Source organism: Miniopterus natalensis, chromosome 17 (assembly GCF_054644295.1).
Source record: "Miniopterus natalensis isolate mMinNat1 chromosome 17, mMinNat1.hap1, whole genome shotgun sequence".
NCBI classification, from domain to species: domain Eukaryota; kingdom Metazoa; phylum Chordata; class Mammalia; order Chiroptera; family Miniopteridae; genus Miniopterus; species Miniopterus natalensis.
In genome coordinates this window covers 15,966,328-15,984,966 of record NC_142097.1, presented here as the reverse complement: position 1 = coordinate 15,984,966, position 18,639 = coordinate 15,966,328, and the positions used below count along the sequence as shown (strand labels likewise).

The 18,639-nt window shown below is 36.6% G+C and overlaps 1 protein-coding gene across 2 annotated transcripts in view; it reads right to left on the bottom strand.

Moving 5' to 3' along the window:
• Nucleotides 1–18,639, bottom strand: part of SSH2 (slingshot protein phosphatase 2) — a 207,831-nt gene that overhangs the window by 128,455 nt on the left and 60,737 nt on the right. The window lies entirely within an intron of this gene.

Genomic DNA, 18,639 nt, shown 5'->3' with positions numbered 1-18,639 from the left:
TTCCTCAGCAGGCCAAGGAGCTGTCAGATGGGGGTGTTGGTGCGAGTCCTCAGGTCTCAATAAGTGGGACACAGCACAAATATTAACATTTAAATAAAAGAGTTGAGAATTCCACCAGACTTTTAACGTACTAAGGCTAGATTCTGCAAAGTACCAAAATATATCTTCATTTTAGAAAGAGGGAGAGAGAGAAACATAGATGTGAGAAACACCAATCGGCCTTCTCCGGCATATGCCTCGGATGGGGATGGAACCTGCAACCTCTTGGTGTATCAGACGATGGTCCAACCAACTGAGCAACACCAGCCAGGGCAGAATTGGGTCATATTTTTTTACTTTATAATTTTATGTCTAGAAATGCATTCTAGTACAAAAAGATCAAAGATCTCCCCAAAGATTTATGTACAAGGATACTGATTGCAGACTATTCATCATAGCAAACAAGTTTTAAGCTACCTTAATGTAGAAAGACAGGAAAAGCTAAGTAAATGAAGAACTGCTCATAAGAAAATTTTATTAAGCCATTAGTTTATATTGTCTACTTAAAATAAGAACATAATCAGAAAGTAATGATTACATTGATTGTGTATTATAATCAGAAAAAAAGACACATTTTAAAATGTGGAGTAGGGATATGGGAGAAACATATAAGTTTTTATACTTTTTTTTTCTTTAGATGTATTCTGAGACATTAGGTAGAAGATTACACATATCATCTGACCAGTGTTTTAAAAGAGACATAATTAATAAGTCGGAAGATCATCAACAAGTAAAAGCCTCTACTGGCAGGTGGCGACCTGAATAAATGACACACTCGGTTTCCTCCCTCTTTGAACAGCAGCTCCTAAACTCCTGCTATAGCCATGTGAACTCAGCTCAAGCTCATAACTTTTTCTGAACTATTCAATGTTCTTTTTCTCTAGAGCTGTGCTTTTTAAACTGGGATACAAGTACCCCAAAGTCATGCCTCAGTGTGGAGGAATTATTGAAACCAGAGGATGAATATAAAGCATATTCCCAGAGCATCAATTTTACCTGATGGAAAGTAATATTTTTATAGTAACAGGGATACAGAAACATAAACATTTGCATGAAATATAAAGTAAACCATAAGAATTCAAACAAATTTCGGCCTTGTAATAGGTTCCTTTAAACTCTATATCCCAAGACTGCCAGAGGTTCCCTATTTATTCTCCTCTGCAGTTAGAGAAACTTTTGGTGGAAAGATTTGAGGAGCACTGCACTGCAGAGGGCTGCTGTATATAACTTTATTAAGCCTGTGCCTAATATTGAACAATTAATATACAAGTTAAATTCTAGGAGGGTAGATAGGTTAACATGTATGAAGAGAAAATCAAATGCTTATGACTTGGTCTAATTCCTTGATCTACCTGTAAAAATATATGCATGTCATTTAACTTTATTTGGCTTCCATAAACAAAAGACTGAAAAACAAGTGCTGAAAAAGTTGATTCTGCACTTCAAACTAATAAACAAACAAACAAACCAAAAGCCTCCAAGCTTACTTGAAGTGAAACATACATACTGAAATGAAGGAAAAGATATGAAGTTATAAATCAGAATGTGATCTAATTCCTAATATAAGTTACACCTAGCTAGTGACCCCTGCTAACTCACTGAAATAAAAAGGAGACCAATTATTCAGTCTTCTACAGTTAAAACACTCCTTATTTTTTTTAATGGAAATAAATCATAGATGAAAAAATTAAATGGCAACTTAAGGTAGGAAGACTTTAATTATACTCATGGTCGCCGTTAACCTTGAAAACACACCAACTCTAATATAACAAGACAGCACCTCCCCCACTAATATAAGTCTAACTAGAACTGTATGAATACAAAATGCTGTTTAAGGGAAAGGTAAAATCTTATGAGAGAGAAGCACTGAGTCATCTGAATTTCTACTCCAATTTGTTGAAAATCAGCATTATGTATTGTCAGTTTATAGACTATCCAATCCATCTCAGAAGCTCTGTAGCTACTGACTCTTTTAAGTATCCATTGTTTTTCATTAACCATTTCCATAATGTCTCCCCATTTTCCCCTCCAGCCTTACTTTTACTTTCATATGGCTCCTATCTATCTTTCCCTTCCATTTTGTACAAAACTTAAGAAGTTTTCTCCTTGGTCTTCTTTGAAATTTTATATCTTGAGATAACTTTAGAAAATATTTATGCTCTAAACTCTGAAAAAATAGTATTGATGCATCTCTCCTTGCGACCCCCTCTCCAATTAACAGTCTAGAACAGAAGAAATGGTTATAACCAACTTTTCGATGCAATCCTTTCTTCAGCCACCCTCAGGGAGCCCAGAGTATACCTCATCAATGGTGCTTATGCTCATTAGAATCCTGACAATCAAGACAAATAACTAGAGAAAGCCTATGATAATACAGTCAGATTATTTTGCTAATTATCCTTTATTATCTATTAATAATACATTCTTTGATCTAGATTTGCGCCCCAAACTGAATAGAACTGGGAAGGAAAAGGGAGAAATAAAGGTAAACAATGAAAGGCAAGATGGGTATCTGATTTACAGATTCTAATGCAAATGAGCTTAACTTTAAAAACAGCCATTCTCATTGTCATTAGTTAAATATTTCTGCTTGGAAAACCAGTACAATACCAATATGGAGTTATTTGCATAAATTCAAAGAACCAATAAAAGGCAGCATCAATTCCATAAAAATGCAATTCCTAGAAGCAAAGGTAGATATAAAAAGGCATTCCCCGAACATCTTTGTCAGCAAACACTTTTGAGCAACTACCAGGAAATATTTATTACTCGCCTCATTTCCTACATAACTTTCTTGATAAACAATGCCTTTAATATCTCATGAAAGGAAAAACCAAGACTACTACTTAGTGTTGGTAAAATGAAACATTACACAGTACTATTTCATATAACTTAAACAGAGCTGACTGAAAGTGGAGTAAAATAGTAGCTATAAAATATACTGTAGTTCAAAAAAAAATCTCTCAAACTATCAAAGCAAATTGAGATGACACACAAAATGCTTTCATGTTTTATTTTCTACAAGATCTAAGAGACCAACAATTTTAAAAAAACTAAGCTTTGAAGAAAATCAATAGTGGCTTTCAGTTATATCTATGTGTATTATGTGAACACGTGTGCATAGTCACTATCAGTCTCAAATAAGTGTTACACAGAGACTTGCATCATGGAACTGAGTTTTTATAAAGCGATAATTGCCAATTTCCATACTTTTGAGGAGTCAAAGAACTGAATACTCAGCATGCACAATCCAATTGGAAAGCAAGAAAGATAGTTAACTGGGACAATTATGAAAGCTCTGTAATATATCCAGATCTGATCCTCAGCCTTTAGAGCAACTGCATTGCATAAGTAATTTACATGAACGAGATCTCATGATATTTTCATACCGGGGGTATGAGCAAACTAATTCAAAGGACATAGTTCTTGCCCTCATATTGGTTAAAATAAAGACCAATGACAATAATAGTGATGTGAATGATGTAAGGCAAAATAAATGTAAACTAAAGGGTATATCACAGGTGGTAAATATTCAACTTCTGTTCCATACTTCACCTCAAAAAGCTTACATAAGAAAAGCAAAATCTGTTTCTCTATGACTCAGCATTCTTAGATTCTTCAAAATGAATCCACCACAGAAAGATGGGACATGATCCTTCAGACTGACATGGTCATTTATTCGAGAAACATCTCTTAAGTCACTCTAGTCTCCAGTCACTGTGCTAGGTGTCGGGAATAAAACAGATCTAGTTCTTGCTTCAGTCTGACAAAGGAAGAAATCAAATAATCACATAAGCAAAAGTAAAATTGCAACTACAAATGGCTGAGAAATAAAATAGTACTACTGGTGTTGTCATGTACATACACTGACAGCAAGCCCCGGGTCCCAGCTATTATGCTGCGTGCAGTAAACCCCCAGCTCTTCTCTAAGTATTCCTCCAGGCTTCCTTCCATTCCTCATCATTGATTTACTGAACAAAACAAATTTAAATAAAACATTTCCATTGAATTGCTGATATGAGTGCTGCCCCAGAGGCTACCCTCAACCAGAGGCCATCAATGTAGACTTTGGGTTTTAAATGATAAAGAAACCTATTGGAAAACTAGCTGGAAAAATAAGGAAAGATTTTAATACATATAAAATTCAGATTAGATTGAACTCAGCTCCCTGTCCGCTTTCTCTTCCCAGAGGTCCTTGGATTGTGCAGTAATTTTTACCTCTGCTACTTGAGGGAACATTCAACCATGAGAACTCCAGGCACTTCCATTTTTCTCTTCTATAAATCTATAAGCATCTGAAAGAGTCCATTCAAAATTCAAAACCGTTTTAGCACCATGTCCCAGGGAAATTCCTCAGTCAAAACCATATTTTGCTTTGACCCTCTATCAAGGACTTGGTTCCTGCTTTTTAAAAAAAATATATCTTTATTGATTTCAGAGAGAGGAAAGGAGAGGGACAGAGAGAGATAGACACATCAATGATGAGAGAGTCATTGATCAAGCCCGCAACCAGGGCATGTGCCCTGACTGGGAATCGAACCCCAATCGCCTGGATCCTAGGTCAACGCTCAACCGCTGAGCCACGCCTGGCTGGGCGGTTCCTGCTTTTTAGGAAGAAAAATTGTGCAAAATCCTAGTCTCTGATCTCCCTCAACTGGGTATGAGCTCTACTTTTCTAACATCCTGTTCTCACATTTATCTTCTTCCTTGAATTATACAGTTGACCCTTGAAAAACACGGGTTGGAACTGCACTGGTCCACTTATACATAGAATTTTTTTCAATAAACACTAACACAATGTATTTTCTGTTCTTTATGATTTTCTTAATGACATTTTCTTTTCTGAAGCTTACTTTATTATAATAATATAGTATATAATGCATATAAAGTAAAAATGTGTGTTAATCAACTGTTTGTGTTATCAGTAAGGCTTCCAGTCAACAATAAGCTATTTGTAGTTAAGTTTTGGGGGAGTGTCAAAGTTATACCTGGATTTTTGACTGCATGGGGAGTTGGTGCCCCTAATCCCCATATTGTTCAAGGGTGAACTATAATTACATGTATTCATATCTTATCCTAATCTATTAAGACTAAAGCACCTAATAGGTACTCTATAAATATTTATTGAGTCAGTCAGCCATCAGAGCAAATAAATTATGAAAAAAAAGTTTCTAGGGGAGGAATGGAAAAATGAGTAAACTGAACTTCAAAATAATGAAAATTCATGAAGGGGGGAAATTCTGGCCTACTATATAGCAATAGCAATAAGGGCTTACTTAAAAAAACAAAGCAACTAATGAGCTAACAAAGGCAATAATAACCAAAATAATACCTAAATGTTATATCTAATAAATCTTGGAATTCATAGTGATAAGAAACTGCAAAAAAGAACTAAATAATAACCTGGGTCAAATTTGTAGCTATGGAGGGGCAAAGGTCGCACTTAATATAATCACAGATAGAACCATAATTATCAATGCCCTCTTATTCAATGCAACTTGTCCTCTAAATTCAAAGATGCCGCTACCTCCTTGTACACTAGCCTACCCCTTCAGCATCTCCAGTGATATGTAGCCCACCAGCTCAATCACCTGAGACTGGCAATTAGTTAACAAGTATTGCAATTCCTCAACTTCATTAAATTAAGCAAATGTTAAGTGGTACATATTTACAGATATGGAAAGCTTTTGTTCAAATGATATAATCATTGAAGAAAAACTTCATATGAGCAAGGCACTCTTTTACTTTCCTTTCTTCTGGTCTCAGTTTTCTCTATTCCTCATTTCCATAAAAGCACATTTAATGCAAAATATATAGCTCTTGGCTTTGGGAAAATCAACCCAGCTCTAGCTCTGCCTGAATATCACTAGGTTAGCCATATTCATCACTAATAAAATGGGGCTAATCTTGATTACCTAATCACATTCGCAAAGTGATTGCAATCATATTGTGCTGTTGTGTTGGTATTAATGTGAGATGAAATTTTTGCTTACAAAATCAGAGAGTTTGGGACAACAGTGAGCCTGTTCTTTTTTCCCCTCAAAAGACAATTCCTATCAGGTTTCCTTGGAAATCTTTAAAAAGTGCCGTAGTACAATTGTGAAAAATTAAATACTTTAGTTCCACTTCACTGAAAACTAAAATAAAAAATATTTTCTATACAGATGAAATGCAGATTATAATTAATGAAACTTATGCATTATAGAAAATAAGCTGATTTGCTGGAAAGGTGAATTGTTTTAATCAAATGGACATGTCTTTGAGGAACTTCATGTGAGATATTAAAATAAATAATTTTATATTTTAAAAAGGCACATTAAGAATGTTAATTTTGTGAAATTTTCATTAAAAAATGAAAATAGAAGTGAATTTAGGGCATGTGTGATTATAAAATTATAGTATAGTTTCCAGAATAAGCAGATACCTTCTTTCCCCACTCAGGATCTGACAAGTTGCATTGGGCCAATGTTGCTCTGTGTGGATGCCTTCTTCACGTTCCTCAGGCTCTAACACTCCATACTGGGCCACCCCTCAATCCTTGTTTCCCACAAAGACTCCCTCTTTACCCTACTCAGGTTCCAGCAATTGGCTTCTGTGCATCTCCCCTCTGTGGATGACCTCCTTACCCTGCTTGGGCTCTAATATCCCACCCACTTTGGGCCTCGGTGCCCACCCGAAGACACCTATTATGCTTAGTCCCATCTAATGACTTTTGTATTGAATTGTTCAAGAAGGGAAAGAAAGGTGCTTAATTTTTTTAGTGCTTCCATCATAAATACAAATAAAAACAAACACATTTATCTAACAAATACTTACTGAGCTTCAACTATGTCCAGTGGAACTATGCAGCCCTCCCAGAGCTTCTTTTCTGTCTGAGGAACCCAGAATATCTCTATATATTACTCAGGATGTTTTCCAGTCTCAAATAGTAACAATAATCCACCAAAAAATGGCTTAAGGCCCTGGCTCGGTAGCTCAGTTGGTTAGAGTGTTGTCCTGATATGCCAAAGTTGCAGGTTCAATCCCTGGTCAGGACACATACAAGAAGCAACCAATAAGTCTGGCTGGGCGGGGCTCAGCAGTTGAGCATCGACCTAGGATCCAGGAGATTGTGGTTCGATTCCCGGTCAGGGCACATGCCCGGGTTGTGGGCTTGATCCCCAATCAGGGGCATGCAGGAGGCAGCCGATCAATGACTCTCTCATCATTCATGTTTCTTTCTCTCTTTCTCCCCCTCTCCCTTCCTCTCTCTGAAATCAATAAAAATATATTTTAAAAAAAGCAACCAATGAATTCATAAATAAGTGGAACAACAAGTCAATCTTTCTCTCTCTCAAGTCAATAAATTTAAAAAAGTATTTAAATGGCTTAAACAATAAGGAAAAGTATCATTTTGATTAATTCAGTAGCTGAACTTTATCAAGAATGCAGCTTTTTCCATCTTTTTGCTCTGCCATCCTGACTGTGTCAGCATTTCTCTAAGGCTTAATATGGTCCCAAGATGATGGCCACATTTAAGGTCTATTACATACACATCCAGCAACAGTCAGTTGAAGTAAATAGCTCTTCCCCTGTGTCTTTTAAGTAAAAAGAAAAATGTCCCAGAAGCCTCCTGCACCCTGGCGCCCAGCTTCCCTCTCCTCTCACTGGCCTGAACTGGATCACATGCTCGTGCTTAAGCCAGCTGCTGGCAAGGGGGTGGCAGGCTCTGATTGGATGTTACATGAAACAACAAATAACCTTTATTTTCAACAACTAATAACCTTTATTTTCCTACTTAAGCCAGTTTCTATTACCCTCAAATAAGAGCCCTGACAATTACAATTATGTACCACATTTTCCCATGTGCACAATCAAAGAGAGACGAGAGAGGAAAAATATTTTTATTTCTATTTTACAGGTAGAAATGTTAAAGTACCCAAATGTGCTCTGCCTATGAGATTATGCTGCACCTCACACAAGCTGGAGAATCCAACACAGATATGTTCTGTTCATATAGTTTAAAAAAAAAAAAATTTGATTGATTTGAGAGAGAGAGAAACATCACATAGATTTGTTGTTCCACTCTTTATGCATTCATTGGTTGATTCTTATATGTGCACTGACCAGGGATCGAACCCTCCACCTTGGTGTATCAGGACAATGCTCTAACCAACTGAGCTAGCCAGCTAGGGCTTTTCATAAGTGTCTTTTTTTTTTTTTTTTTTTTAAAGCAAAATGTTCCCTAAAATTTCAGGTTGAGGGAAGAAGAGAGGATGTTTTATATGGACAAATGGCACTGCTTCCAATAGGCATAGCTCAAAGGGGATGTTCATGTCCACAGAGCTCACTGCTGCCTATATTATATACTCACTTTGCAGACTACAGGCACTTTCCTTGATGGTTATCTCCCAAAAACTATAATTTCAAGGCCTCCATACTGATATTACATGGCTGCAAACCAGACTTTTGTTCAACCTGTCCTTGAACCATTTCCTCCTACCTCTCTGGTTTCTCTGTTTTCAGAGAGCAAGGCCTGGTTAGGGAGATGCCATTATTGTCCTGGCCACATAAGAGAAATTGTCACGGGCAAGGCTGGAGTGCTTACATAGTGTCTGAGTTATAAACACCTGTCATTATAGACTTTGTCCTGCCACATAATAAGAAGCAAGGCAACTATAATTTGGTCAGAGATTACAGCCCTAAGTGCAGGTTCAGTTCCTGTATGGAACCTGGAAGTACTGCTGTCTCCTTCCAGCCTACAGCTTAATAATGAGCTAGAACCACCACATATACTAAAAATTTAATAATCTCATTCTGTGGAGATTAGCATTTTTAGATGTTATGCTAAAATATTTTTTCACCTGAAATATTTAGAATATTTTAATATAGAAAAGTATATTGTACACATGCATCAGTCAGATGGGCTGCAATAAGCATAGACATGGATTTATGAACATATGACTATCCCAGTGGTAGAAAAGCAGGGCCAAATGACTGTCAGCCCCACCAGAATCACATGGTGTATAGCAGATAAACTCCCAAAAAGAAGCAGCCCATACCAGAAAAATAGTAGCTACATAAATTCATACGGTCTTGGCTTTCATACTACAAATTATTGCTGATGTTAAGCCAGATCAGTTGTAAAAACATACCACAGAACATATATGGGTAAATCCTGGGACAAAATTTATTTAAGTTATTTTGCATAAGGCTCCTCTGAGTACAAATCCAAGCATTTAACAAGGAAATTTCCTCTTACAGAACCAACGCAATGGGTGATTTTTGAGATACCCAAGTGAATGATAACATCACAACATGATGACTAGGGTTACAAGGACAAGCATGAGGGTCAAAGAGGGGGAAATGACTTCCTATGGTCATAGGCAATATACAGTTGTGCTAGGATTTGAACCCAGCACTTCTCTTGACAGAGGTAGAAGGTGAAATGGTAACAAGCATCAAACTATAAGCTTTAAAGGGCAGTGCTTTTTGGTTTTGTTCACAGATGCATCTCAAGCAACTAGAATAGTGTGTGGCACATACTAAGTGGTTGATGAAGTACAAGGATGAAGTTCCTTTTCCTATTTTAAGTAATAGTCAACAGCAATAAAATAACTTGCTTTTCCCATGTTGTCATTCTTCTAAAACTTGGGTAAACAAATATCTACAGGAATAAAATGCTCAGCTCCTAGGAAGTTCCAGGTAACACCCAATTGTGACTTGGTACCTTCCTCAGTATGGATCCTTGAAGCTAGGCAGGGCAAACACAAAACAAGGAAAGAAAACAAAACCAAAAACTAAATGCAAGAGTACATTAAAAAACCAACATAGCTACAGCATCTGTATGTGAACATTTTTCTAGATCAATGCTAAGACCACACACTACTTAAATTTTAGTAGTAATGCTATGTAATGCATTACTTAAACATTTCAGAGAAGGTAGTTAGTACCCTGGCTGGGTGGTTCAGTTAGTTGGAGTGTCCTCCTGGGCAAGGGTTGCAGGATCAATTTCAGTTGGGGAGTGTTCAGGGGGGCAATCGATCAATGTCTCTCTCTCTTTCTCTTCCTCTCTCTCTCAACATATCCTCAGGTGAGGATTAAAAAAAAAGAAAAAAAAAGAAGGTAGTTAGTTACATGAGGTAGAATCTCTGTTTTTCTTCCTGCAACAGCTGGGTAAAGCCCTATTTTTGGCCAGTTCCTTTCCCACCCAATACCACTTCCACTGCCAGAACAATTTAACTGATGCTTTTGGGTCTTCCCTTAGAGCACCAAGTAACAGAAAAGACGGTTTAGTTATGCAGGTGGAGCTATCATGTTGCACAAGAGAAAAAACAACACACAAAGCTCACTTTTATTTTCAAAATGGAATTATTCACTGGTAGTAACCATCTTACCACAGGAAGTCTCTGACAAATTCAGTAAGTAAACTTGATTGTAGTGAACTCTATATAATAATTTTTTTTCTTTGTAGCATTTGGGAGCAAAACCCCTTTTAAAACCTTACCTTATGTTCTCAAGGTAGAAGACAAATTTAAACACAAAACAAAGACTTCCTGGGCAGGGTCTGAATCCACTGTAAACCTTTAGAATAGATTCCCACCAACCCAAAATTCCCCAGGACTCTTAAATAAAAAACAGCATGCTTTAGCCCCTCTCCCTCATTCCACAAAATGAATCAAAGGCAGAAATGTATAATTTTAGGGAACAGTCTAAAGATAACAAAAGCCAGGCTGTGAGAATTTCTGTAAGCATGTAATGTGGCAAATTTTAAAGCAGAAGAGAAAATGCATTTTCTATGTGTGTACTAATTTCTTAGAAAATATAAAATTGGAAGATCCCAGTTTCCAGACCTAGAATTACATCTCACTGAATGAAGAAATCAATGGCATTTAAATCTTTTGAGAAGCTGGAACAATCTATTTTGGAAAAGCAGTTTATGGGGCGATATTATTAACATTTCAAATACTGTTAACAATTAAACCTTGATCAACCTAAAGCTTTGCTCAGCAGTATAATTACACACATTAGTTACCTAGTATTGTGGGAAACAAAGAGATACAGATGTTTCCAAGCAACTAACTACATTCTGTTGAGTTTCCAGGAAGTGTCAAGAACCTTCTCACTGGTATTTGTGAAAAGCCAGCTTCAAAGCAAAACCAAAGCTAGGATTAAAGCAAACAACCATTCCTCAGCTTCCATTTCCATCTCCAAATGACATTTGTAAAATTAACCTTATGCATGATGTTTCTCTACCAGTTCACTAGGCTAGATTCCTACAGTCCAGTGGTAGTGGCTAAACAAGTTCATGCGTGACCTATGGATAGAAAACTACTCCATAGGCCATGAAGAATGGGTAGTTCTCAGAGGAGCAATAAACCCTTCATGAGACTGTTAGATTATAACAGTGGCTAACATTTATTATAGGCTTACAATGTCCCAGGTCTTAATCTAAGTGTTTTGCAGACATTATCTCATTTAATCTTCACAATAACCCCACAAAGCAGATATGCTATTTATTATATCCATTCTTTGGATAAAGAAATGGAAACTTAGAGCCCAGCCAGGCATGGCTCAGCGGTTGAGCATCGACCTAGGATCCAGGAGATCACGGTTCGATTTCCGGTCAGGGCACATGCCTGGGTTGCGGGCTCAATCCCCAGTTGGGGGCGTGCAGGAGGCAGCCGATCAATGACTCTCTCATCATTGATGTTTCTCTCTCTCTCTCCCTCTCCCTTCCTCTCTCTGAAATCAATAAAGATATACTTAAAAAAAAAAAAAGAAGTTGAGACTTAGAAAAGGAAAGTGTCTTATCCAGGGTCACACACTCTTTAGCACAATACCATACAGCCTTTCCATCAACCTCCCTCTAAAGAGCTCCATCCCCCAACAAATGAGTTAACCAAATCAAAACACAGAAAAATGAAGTCCCAACTATCTATGGCTAATATAAATAAACATATATATCAGAAGTCCATTCTCCATAACAAAGCAAGATAGATCTTTTAAAAATGTTAACGTGATTACTCCCCAACTGAAAACTCTTCAATGGCTTCTTATTGTCTGAGTAATAAAGTCCAAGATCCTTAATTCATCTTACAAACTCTGTACCACCTGGCCTTTGCTAACCTTGCCAGCATCCTCTTGAGTTATTTCCTCCCTTATTTTCTATGTTCCAACCTCATTGGCATTCTTTCGGTTCCTTGAATATACCATAAGTTTCCTGACCTGTAAAGTATTCCTTTTCTCACTCTGTCCACTCAACTTTTCCCTGGTTGACTTTGACTTACCTTTCAGGGCACAACTCAAAACACCAATTCTCCAAGGAAGCTGTCTCTTGACCACTAACCCTTAAGGTCCAGTGTACTTTCTCATAGTATAGTGTAGTTTCTTCTTTTCAGAATCATAATTTAAAATTCACCACAGAACTAGCTGTTTTATGCCACCTTTCTTTACTAGAACGTCGAAGGAAGGAACCATGTTTGTCATATGTACCATTATATCCCCAGCAACCAGCACAGTGTCTATCTAGCACACAGGAGGCACCTTGTACATATTTGTTGAGTCACAAGAAATGGAAACTAAGGTCATACCCTTAAGAAATAGGGGTGAGGCAAAGAAGTATAACTATAGCCAGTCCTGCTCCACTTTTGGTATTGTGCCCGGTGCTGCTGCTCCAGGCTGAGCCAGTTTAAATAGTTCAAGATAGTGGCATAAAACCAGACCACTGGAATACATGAATAGAGACGGAAATGAAGAAGTAGTGCTTTAAAGTATGACTTAATGAGAGATAGAGCTGATCCTGAGACCTGGATCTAACTTAGCATGGTAGAATTTAAAGTATTACTACATAGCAACATCACATTTGATTAATGTTCTAGTGAATTTTAATTGGTATTTACTTGTTTTATGTAGCTTGTAATAGGAAGGGCCATAAATTCTGAGTGCCAGAATTGCTTTATATAGTTCTGGCTATTCTCCAGCTCACCTTTAAGGCATCTAAAAATGACCCCAGTGTGGGTTTGCTAGTGTTCTAAAAACTCCTTGAGAAAGAAAAAAATCAGTTACATACCAAAAAATTTAAAAGGAAATCCCCTCTGAAGATTACTGAACACTTCTACAGATATAACCTGCACACTAATCAGTTTCAAGGCTCTTCATAGTGGCATGGAGAGATTCAGGATTAAATGGTGGGAAAAAGAAGAGAGGTGTGTGATAGTCCCTTTATCCCCTACATTAACTTAGGGCAAATACAATATTTCCTATACTCTCATCTTTAAGACTACACGTAGAAGATACTAGTCTAGAGCTAAGACCCTGCAGAATCCTGGGTTACTTTATTTTAAAAAATCAAAAGTAAATTTAAAAAAACCTTGAATCTAAAATATGAATAAGACAACTTCAATACTCGAAAAGTCCCTCATATCCTCACCATCTGGATGATACTCTTATTTAAAGCATCTTCTGTGAGATTCAATTCTTTTTGTTATTTATTTACTTATATACAGAGTGGGCAAAAGTAGGTTTACAGTAATACAAATAAATAATACAATAATTAATATATAATAATACAAGAATAAACTGTGTTTCACATACTCACAACTGTAAACTTACTTTTGTCCACCCTGTGTAGTTTTTATGTAGTTGTAATCAAAGTATATATGTAAATTTTGTTCATTTTTAAACTTGACATATCAAGCAAAGAATGAATTATTCTCTTCTTATGCCACAGTCGTTCCTATTACATACATCTCTATTATTGCACTTGCCATACTATATTTCAAGTCTTATTTATATATCTGTCTCTCTTTCTAGGCTGTGGGCATTTGAGGAATAAAGCTATCATTTTCTTCTTTCTCTTAAAATAATATTTGTGGAATGAATGAATGATGGCTATGAAATTTTGTTTCACTCCCTTTTAAATTTTTTTAGTATTTTTTAGTATTTTGCACATGATACAAAATTCAAAAAGGACACTATGGCAAACAAATAATAAGTCTTCCTCTCACATCTGCTCCCCCCACCAACACAAGTTCTTCTCCCTAAAGAGAATTGCTGTTTTTACTTTTTATGTATATTACCATATCCAATCTAAGTGCATTTAAGGATCTAAATACATTAATTTTTTTCTCTGTTTCTAATTTTGTTTTACACAAATGCTTTGCACCCTGGTATTTTCTTTTAGCAGTAGGAGACAGTACCATATTAGTTGATATGGGAACACCGTGATGGACATCTAGGATACTTCTAATTTCTGATATTACAAACAATGTTACAGAGGTTATCCTTGAATATATGAAATTTCACAAATATAGGAATATTTCTGGAGGTTAAATTTCTACTAATGAAATTTCTGGAGCAAACGCCTTGGATATGCATAGCATTTTGATAGATATTTCCAAATTGTCTTCTATGGAGGTTATTCTAATTTACACTCCACCAACAATACATATAGCAATGCCGCTTCCCTTATGCCCCTGCCAACACCATGGCAAACTTTTTTGATCTTTGTCAATCTAAGAGGTAAAAAAAGGTATTGGTTATGAGGACTATTTTCATATGTTTAACTTTTCATATGTTAAGGGTCATTTGTATATCTTTTTCTGTGAAAATCTGTTAATTTCTTTTGTTCATTGTTCTATTATGTTTCTGATCTTTAAAAAAAGTGTAGAATATTATGTATTTAGAAATTAGCTCTTTGTCATGTGTTAAAAATCTTTCTCACAATGTGTTGTCTTTTGACTTTGTTTATAGGATCTTAACATAAAATTTTTGGCTTTATGTATTTGAATTTATTAATGTTTTCTTTTATGGTTCGTGGGTTTTGTATCATATTTGTTTGTTTGTTTGTTTTTTGTTAATCCTCACTTGAGGATATTTTTGCCACTGATTTTTAGATAGAGTGAAAGGGAGGGAAGGAGGGGGAAAGAAAGGGAGAGAGAGAGACAGCCAGACAGACATATCAGTTGGTTGTCTTTTGCACACCCCAACCAGGCCAGGGAACTAACCTGTAACCCAGGTACATGCCCTTGACTGGGAATCAAAAACCTGAGAACTTTTGGTGTGCAGGCCGACGCTCTAACTACTGAGCCACACTGGCCAGGGTTTGTGTCATATTTTTAAAAGGTCTTCCCTGCTCAAAGATTATTAAAAAGTTTCTCCTATATGTTCTTCCTGGTCAAGGGCACGTACCTGGGTTGCAGGTTCTGCGGGAGGCAACCAATCGATGTGTCTCTCTCTCTGATCAATGTTTCTCTTTCTCTCTCTCCCACCTCTCTCCCTCCCTCCCTTCCATTCTCTCTAAAAATCAGAAATGACCACATGTACATGCTGTTGGCCTACATCACCACCTTCCAGCCAACCAGTTTATCATCGTATCTGCAGGTTTATCCACAAGCATCTTATTTGTGCTCATAATCTTGAAAGACTTAGTAAAGTAGATATAATGATAGCACTTTCCCCCTCTTAAATGTAGTTGTATTTCTGAGCTAACAAATCATTCATTGTTTTTAATCCCATATACCATATTCCAAAACTTAAAACATACCAAAAAAAAAAAAAAAAAAAAAAGGATGCTTCAGAAGAATCCTGAAGATTCAAGTCCCTTCAATCTTCAATCCATATAGGTAGGCTACTCCACAGCAGGCCTTGAATTAGGGCTTATCTTAATGCTAATAACTTTTTAAAATTCTTAAATCCTTCATCTTGAATTTAGTATTAGGTTAAATAGTCTCTCTCTCCAAAGCCATTCTCCCACTCCACAAAATGAGTACAAGTGAAAACTTCCATAGAAGCTGCCATCTAGAAGGATACTGTTGTATTCTGAGATATTTGTCCTGCCCTAGAGGAGAATATAAATCTACAGTTTCATACAGTATTCTAAACTAAGTAATTCTTACATTTTAGATTTTCTTTTTGTCTGCCTTCTCCACATTTGATTCTAAAGAATGGCTTTTTCTTTCTTCTTTTCACTGTGCTATTTAAATATAAAAGCTGTTTTTATTTCACCAAGGGAAAATGCATTCCCTACAAGGATATAATATCCAAGCAAAGAAATGAATAGACCATTAAAAAATGTATAATCACCTATATGCATTCCTCTTTCTGTAGAGGGTGAGAGTGGGGTCAGAAAAACATGGAAAGGAGACAAAGAAATTAGTTGTATTCTTAGGAAATAAACTAATATAACAAGCATTTTCATGTAGGGAAGAAACTACCCTACAATGGTAATAAGTCCAGTTGTCTCTAGCTGAACCCCCCACAAACACAATAATTGGAATTTCAGCTCATGCAGAGCTTTTCCTCCTTTAAGGCAGGATAGCAGTAGGTATGGGGAGATGGGGAATGGATAGGACGCTTAGGAGTCTCCATGGCTGTTGCAGTCACTAGTATTCCAACCTCTTCTAGTCACTGCCTATATTCTTTCTTACCTAGAGCCAAAGTGAAATTCCTGAAGCTAGGGCTAGTATCTGCCTCCTCTGTGATCTTTTCTGTTCTGGGGCCTCTAACAACCCTGTGCACAGTGGAAGGAACAAGTAGCTGCTTCTATCCTTTATGTGGTTCCCTAGAGGCTGAGTAGCAGCAGAGACCTACACTCCTCTTCTCTCTGCTGGGAGAGTCCCAGGAGATCTAAGGCAGCTAGCCCTCTTTGAGAGAGAGCCATCCCTTTGCCTCCAGACAAATTTCCTTCCACTCACTCACAGATTTCTTCTCTTCTCCACATGTACTGCATATGAATAATTTTCTCCTCTCCATTTCATGGCTTTCCATGAATATCCATAAAACTAATTTGTTGAAGCACAAATTATATATTCTCCTAGGGTAGACTCTTTTCTTTTCTTTTTTAATTTCAGCTTTACTGAGGTATGACTGACAAATGAAAGTGTAAAATATTTAAAGCTGTGGTGATGTGATGTACATATATATGGTAAAAGGACTCCCCCCATCTGGTTAATTAAATATACACCACTTCTCATATTTATCCTTTTTTTCTTTCTGGTGAGAACATTTAAGATTAACTCTTTCAGCAATTATACAACACAGTGTTATCGATTGCAGTCACCATGTTTTACATTAGATTCTCTGACCTTATTTTTTTTTATTGCTGAAAGTTTGTTCTTAGAGTAGATTCTATATTTTATGCCTAACCCCCATAGCCCTGGGCCCGATGATTTATACATGGCAGTCAGTCAATGTTTGGTGAGTGAACAAATGCATACATGAATGAATGAATGAATATAGCTAACCAAATTTAATATTTCTGTTGTACCAAGATTAAAGAGAAAGTTCTTCAGTTATTTTATCTTGTACTATTCTTTACATCAGTTAACTTCTATTTCAAATAGTTATCAAGATCCCATACCACTCCCTTTGAAGAAAATTCAAAGTGGGGATTTCAATTTGTTTGCTCTACAAATAATTTCTTTTTCAAGCTTAAGCCTTCAAATTGGGAAGGAGTTCTTCAATCTCCTTTGATGTGAGGGTGGGAATGGGGAGATGAGAAAAGAGGAAAAAGTGTGGGAAAGACTCCCTGAACAAACAAAGTAGGAGGAGGATCTAATACCTTGAAAAAACCAGCCAAGTATACATAACCACTTTTGCCTCTTGAAGAGGGAAAAAAACACAAATCTAACTTAAACGAATGAAAGCTCTGGCAATAAAAAGCAATCCAGGTAATTTGAAAATATATATACCCAACTAATTGTTTCTAAGGGAGAAAACCACTAAAATTAGAGTCATATTTCACCACATGTGTTCAGCTTCATAAAGATATTCTTCATGTGGATTGCTATTCACTGGTCTCTTTAAGACAAAATCAGCGAAAACAGTAAGTCAGTCCAAGTCCAGAGGACTCCATTGTATACTGAACAAAATAAATCTTGTAGGATACTATACAAGGAGCTGGTACACATTCTTCAGTGATGATGCTGTCTGCTAATAATGAGCTCACTGGTGACTGTCAGCTGAGATCTGATGTCAGTGCTGCCCCTGCTTATCACACAACACTGGGCAAAGAATATAACCTTTCTACCCTAAGTCTGTCATCTGCTCATTTTCATAATAAATGAGTGTTCATGTGAATACATCAGTGAAATGAGCACCATTCCAGCTGTTAGTGAGTCACAATAATGACTTCATGCCATTCCTGACTTCATCAATGCTGAATGGAATGCAACCAGGTAAATCAATATAATAGTCAAATGAGGTTCTACAATAGTGATCACCTTCGTTGTGCCATGAAGGTAAAGTAGACAATTAAGGAGTAGACAGTTAAGGGGCAGGCAGTCCTATGGTGATATAATTGAGAGGCACAGCTAACTTGGAGAGCTTCCATTGGTGAAACTTCAACAATATTTACTGAGTGCCTACTATGCACAGTAAACATCCTGAAGTTGACAGAAACCAGATTTTCTCATCAAGGTTTGTAGAACCTAGTTTACCCATGGCTAGCAAAGACAGTTATCCTTATGGAAGAGATATTTAATTTAAAAAAAAGTCAATTTATAAGTCATTCTGCAACTTTAACCTGATCCCATGGGTAATTTGCAATAATTCAGCAACTATGCTGGAGGTCAGATGAGATAGATAAAAGTAATAACGTCTCATGAAATGTAGTTAGAT